The sequence below is a fragment of the Cynocephalus volans genome, chromosome 6 (assembly GCF_027409185.1).
Source record: "Cynocephalus volans isolate mCynVol1 chromosome 6, mCynVol1.pri, whole genome shotgun sequence".
In the NCBI taxonomy this organism is placed as follows: Eukaryota; Metazoa; Chordata; class Mammalia; order Dermoptera; family Cynocephalidae; genus Cynocephalus; species Cynocephalus volans.
This window is the reverse complement of record NC_084465.1, coordinates 89,320,432-89,326,863: the sequence shown is the minus strand read 5'-3', so window position 1 is coordinate 89,326,863 and position 6,432 is coordinate 89,320,432.

Below are 6,432 nucleotides of genomic sequence, written 5' to 3'. Positions count from 1 at the left end.
CCTGGGACAAGTGAGGACAGGAATTTCATGGCCCCTCTGGTTGTGGAACCAGCAGCCACATGTTCTACCACAGTAGCTCTGGAAAGCCATTGGACACATACAGAGACCACCTGATATCATGGATCACTGAATTCACTTCTGAAAAGAGTCATCAATTCTAAAGCAATCTTTGTGTATATTTAAAGCCAAGATAATTATTGTTAGTCTCTGCATAACAAATGTAATTTCAATTAGACTGTTTCTGTAAATTAAAAACTATTGCTTGTGTGTAATGAGTATTCCTTTTTTTTTTTTTTTTTAAGTGCATTTTTAATGTTTTTATTCTAGGAGCATCAAGAACATTGAACAAAATATTGTCCAATTACTGTATAATGTTAACAGATTTGCCAAATCTTTTATTTCTGTGGAAGCCAGTGGAGTTAATGGAGCGGGACCATGAAAGCTGACTGTCACGGAGATTTCAACCCCAGACTAGATGGGACAATATTAGAAATTTGTTTGATTATAGAATAGTTGGTTTTTTTTTTTCAAGAAGAGTTGCAAAAGGTTGTCCAAACACTTCTTCAAGGCTTAATAGCCATAACATTTAATAATGCTATATTTCTTGTGTTGAAATATAATAGCATAATGTCAAAACTTCTACCCATATTTAGGCTATAGAACAAAATTAAAAACATAATATGGCCTTTTGATGGCATATAAAAAGATCAATTGCACAAGATAGACATTTGTCATGGTATATACATAGGATCACTGCAGGGTTCTCAGGCAGATTTGAGAATGCTAGAATTTAATGAAAGAATCCAAAGCTGAGATCTTTATTTTCTTCCCTTGCAAACTGGATTTCATGGCTTTCATAGCCTGGGAATCTATCACCAGCACATAGTCTGGCAGTTGGGCCTGTCATTGTTGTTGATTAAGAAAAGCTTGTTTTTGTTTTTTGGGTTTTGCTGGCATCACGTCTGAAACAGCTTAGGAAAAAAATCCATATGTGTTCTCTCCATCCAGTGTTGCATCACCACTCTCAGCCCTTTCTATAGCGTAGCTTCTTTATATTTGGAGAGAAGCAATAAAAAAATCTCCTCCTAAAATGGATCTTGGATATTTGTTTTCTATTTTTCTAAAAGTAGTTTAGCTATTTTGCCCTTGAGCCTTAAGAAATGTTGCTGATTGGCTGTTTGTTATTTTTTAATAATATATGGCATGTATCCAAGTAAGCATTCCAGTGACCTCGACAATAAAATGTGATTCTTGGCTGCAAGGTCTGTTGGGGGATGGCAGGCTGCCAGCGATTCATACATCATTTACAGGTGGCTGTTTCTGACAAGCCAGTGTTAGTTATTGTAAATGAGTGACAGTCCCTATAACTCACCTGTAAGCCATCGTCCACTGGCCCAGGGCTCCCAAGATCCCCGCCCCCTTCTCCACCCGTGCCCTTCCCTCTTGAAGCCCCCCACGCACAGCCCTCATGCGCACGCTGCTGCCTGCACGGGCTCATCAGTGCAGGGCGCTACCTTGTATGTGATTGACGATAATTAGGTTTCAACTGCCTTCTGATGCAGAAATACACACCATTACAGCATGGCCAATTCGGCTCCTGCAGTCTTGTCTTTGAAAGGATATTGATTCACTCTTTCACATTTTTAAAAGGTCATGGCAATAATTCCATCTGAACTGTGCTAAGTGAAAATAGTTTGTAGAAATAATATGGTTGCTTCTTAGTTCCATTGTAATTGAAAGCCACAATGGCTTGTTTTGGTTTTAGTATATTTTAATTACATATGTCGCTTTGCTCCATCTTTCCTTGATGAAATGTTTGTAAAGTTATAATGAAGGCGACCCTCTGTGTAATGTCTTCTGACTTTTTGGCAAAGAGGACTTTTGTTTCCCTACTGTGTAAGGCGAAGCCTAACCAAATGCTTGGGGCACTGCCTTATTAATTTAAGAACTAAAAAAAGAAGACTTGAGCCTTTTCCCCAGATCTGTCATTTGCCTGCCTGTTTTAATAAGGTAAGGATATATTGGCCTTGGTGAACAGGATGCTAAATTTGCTTACATTTTGCAAATTTTCATTGTAGTTAAACAGCCTTTTCTGGGTTGACTGAGAAATATTATTCTCAATAGTTATCAGACCATAATAAAACAAGTTCGTTATGAGAGCATAGAGCTCCTATAGTGTAACTGCCCTAGCGAGTGACAGGAAACTATGAATGATATAGCATAAATTACTGGGATGCTCAGACTGCCATTTGAGGCTTTTTCCTACATCTTCAGCTTTTCCAAGGTAAAGGAGTTTTAAAGTGCTTGAATTGCATGTTTTGGGAAAGTGGGTGATCAGGTTTTATGCTCTAAGCCACCCTGTATCTCTCTCCCAGTTAGAGGAGGAAAAATAAGTCTCAGCTCTTTCCAGTCTCAAAAATGAGCCAGTCATTGTACTTGCAAACTAAGGGCCATATTCTCATTGAGAGCATGGGGATTCACGCACATAATTACCATTAATGCTAATGGCATTTGTGTCTGTACAGCCCCACACATCAAGATGAGAATATATTTCTATGTCTTCACGCTGTGAAAGTCCATTTAATATCATTCATTTTACAATTTATTTTTAAGATGATGTCCATATTCTGTCATGGCATACATATGCCTACTTAAAAGTAAATGTGGGAAATATTGGGACAAGATGTGATAGCTAAACTTGTTCCTGCAGATGAAATATTGCTGAACTCAAATCCATTCATACTCTTTAAACACAACTCTCTACTCGGTTTTAAAACTGTTGGCACACTTTTCATAGTGCTATAAATTTGTCAGCGTAATGGGACATTTTGTAGATGTTTTCCTTTTTAAGTGCTTTAACAGGAGTAGGTATTCCATTGATCCAAAAATCCAGCTCAGCGTTTCATTTCTTAGAGATGAGAATCATACATTTAATGTCTTATCAAAAATTAAGTGGTAGATGGTACCCTTCATCTCTTCAAGGAAAGAAAATTTGCTCCCCTCTGAACTCTGGTCGGGCCTCTGGGAACATCTCAGGAGCAGGGCGTGGTTTGCAGTTGGAAACATCAGTGGTCATCAGAATCTGAGGTTGTTCCATCTCTTCATTGATTATATGATCGTCTTTATGCATCAGGCCCAATAGCTTATTGAAAGGTGTCTTCACGTCTATGCTGGCCAAGCAAATTCACATCCAGGTCTTGATTTCTCTCTCCTGGGACTTTGACCATTAGAGGAAAATAATGGGTCTATCCCAGCTGTCCAATATCTGAAACACTTACCTGTGAGCCAACCAAAAGCAAAGAGGCTCTGTGTTTAAAGCATAGAAATAAGAAGGGGACAGGAGTGCTGACATCCTCCCTGAGAGGGCTCTTCAGGCCTCCTACACAGATATGGCCTCCTCTGGGGGAAAGAGAAGAGCTTTACAACAGATCTCAGAAGGCCACTCCAAGGAGCAAGCTCACTTCTGAGTGAACTAAAGATGGTCAATAGTGCCCAGCTGGGTGGCCTCAGATGAGCCACTGGACCTCTCTGAGCCGTTTTCTCACTGATAAGATTGAGCAGAATGATTACTGAGTATTTCATCACCTTGGAATTTTATAACCAGTGCCATGTTGTATTTGGCTTTTGTAAATACTGGGATTATGGTGGATTACAATTAATAAACAGAAGGAAACTCTGGTTTCCAAGGGATTATGCAGATGAGGAGGTGAGACCCCAGAATATTAGATGCCATTACAAAGCAAAGTGAAGGTACAGGTAAGATATGGCCCCAGAAACTAACTCCCATGCCCATCCGCCATCTGGATTTGTGATTACTTTGCATTCAACGTGGTGACTTGTCTGTTAGCAGCTTCCCGGCTGAACTGCTGTCAGTGGTGCTGATATGAAATCCCAAGGGGCAGAAGGCTTTACCTGTGAGCCAATAGCTTTACCTTGCCAATTGCCAATGTTCTCTGGGCTTTTTCCTCTTAAGATCACCATTTCCTCAATCACATTGACCACGGAACTCTTTAGCCTGAAAGGCATTGCCATCCAAATTCCCCTGTTTCTAGTAATACATTTTTTCCCCCCGGTGCCCTGTACTCATGTTGTGTATGTCCATGGCCCCCCCTACTCCCCATTTTTTACAGGTGTTTTTGTAAAAGACCATTACTACATTTTAATCATGTGGGTTGTCTTATCCTCATTGTAGAAATAGGGCTTCTCTAGCATTAATTCAACATTTATTGACCACCTACCATGTTTCAACACTGGGCAAGGACCTAAGGATAGAGTTGTATGAAACACTGCCCGTGACTTCTAGGTCTAGAATAGTTAACGTTTGTAGAGTGTTTAACAATCTCCAAAGACTTTCACATACATTTTCTGATGTGCTTTCCACACAATTTGGGGAGATAAGCAAAGCAGATGATATCATTTCCATTTCAGAGAAAAATGGAGACAGGAAGACTAGACAAGTTGTTCAATTTCCCATGGGTTAGCAGTGCTGAGTCCCACCTGAAACGCCTGTCTTCTGCCGGGAAGATCCCTTGCTCCCACCTCTCCACCCTGTGCCTTCCCAGAACCACAAGTTAAGACAAAGCATCCTTGGTAAACCCTTCTCGGTGTGTTTCCTGTTTCTGAGATGCATCTAACGCTGCAAGTCAAAGAGGAAAACAAGGCCACGGTGGTTCAGGCCAGTTAAGTACTTAAGTCTAGGCCTTGCTTTGGATTGGTGCCGCCTTTAGGTGATGAGGTCAGGACAGCCCATCTGCTCTCTGAAGTTTCCCATCTTGCAGTTGTATACTTCCTTGAATTTACACTGTTGAAAAATATCAAGGTCAGAACATGATTGAAGAACCTTCTTCCTCTTTTTTAAGTTGCTACGATTATATGATATTGTTCTGCACTGAAGAAGGTTCTCTTTAAAATGAGGTTGAGATCCCTAAAGAAATTGCTTCAATCAGCAGCAGGGCTTAATGACTGTTAATGGGAAGTGGAGATAGGATAGTAAGTGTTACTTTGATTAATAAGAGAACTGCAGAGAATTTAAATTGTGCCACTGATGGATTATTTTCTTCAAGCTTGATAAGCATTTCTCATTTGTTCTTAAATTTGGTCAATACTGTTAAAGGCAGCAAAATGAAGTATAATTAATTCTATTACTGCTGCTCAGACCAAGTGTTACTAAGAAACAGATTATGATGCAGACGACAGTGGAAGTCACAGTGTCGACAACTGGATGCTTTGAATACCTGTCATTGCTTGTTATTCCGAGAGAATAAAGCAAATATTTCTGTATCCTGATTCTGAGATACCTAAAACTGTTTTTTCATCTGTACGTGTTCCACAGGCCATAATACAGGGAATTAAGATGATCAACTGACACTAAAATTATCCTGCTTTGGAAGTACAGAAAGAAAATAAAAGATTGAGATAGTACATCAGTTAAAACATTAAGATCTGGATGCTCATTTTGAATTAACCACTAAGAAAATGGGATATTGATTTGATGTTGAATGACTGTTGAAAGAAAGCTTTACATATTTCCTCTTTTTCAAAGATTCTTCCCCATAATATTAACCATGCTTTTCTTTAATTTTGCTATTAATTTTATTCAGAACTGTTGATAAGCAGATGACATTTAGAGCAAAGATACTTTATTTTAGTAGACAATTTTATTTACTCTGAGTACAAATGCTTAGGACATTAGACATACCCCTTCCCTTGTTTTCTGTAAACAGCAGGATGCATCATCAGTATAGTTTTTTTTTTTTCCCTTGATCCCTTTTAAATCTATCCCTATCTATTTATTTAAGCCATGTTGCAAGTCATGCCTGAAACGTGGGCTGATATATACAAGGTCATACCCACTGGTTTTCTCAGCCTTGCAGTTCACACTCCTAGGCATCTCTAGTTAATTCAAGGAGTGCTTCCAAGCCTTAAAATGAAAAGAAATTAATTCCCCTTTGTTTTTTTTAAAGAAAACATTCAACGCGTCAGTCCCGTCTCACAGAATCCACCAAATAACAGCAGGATTTTACAGCTTCAGAAAGACTAGGCATCAGACTGAACATGTGTCCTTCTGTTCAGTTTTATTTCAAAGTCTTGTGTTTCTTCAAAACTGTGTAAAGTCACTGGGTGAGTAATCTCGGATTAATATAAAATCTAAGTGTGGTGGGTTAATAGTGCAGGTATAAAGTTTCTCTGAAGTTCTAATTCTGTTATTAAAAATGTAAACCTTATCCGTTATGAACTTAGGACTAATCCTCTTGCCAGATGTCCCACAGACATAATTTCTGAAGTTGTTAAAATTATAGGAAGAACATTCGGAGCGTGGGAGACCCGCTGTCCAGAGGCTGCGCGTGTCTTCGGAGCCGAGTCCGGGGCGTGGGCAAGGCCTGGGCCAGCGGCAGCCGGAGCCCGGCTTCTGGGGGTCCTGCCGCGGCCGCC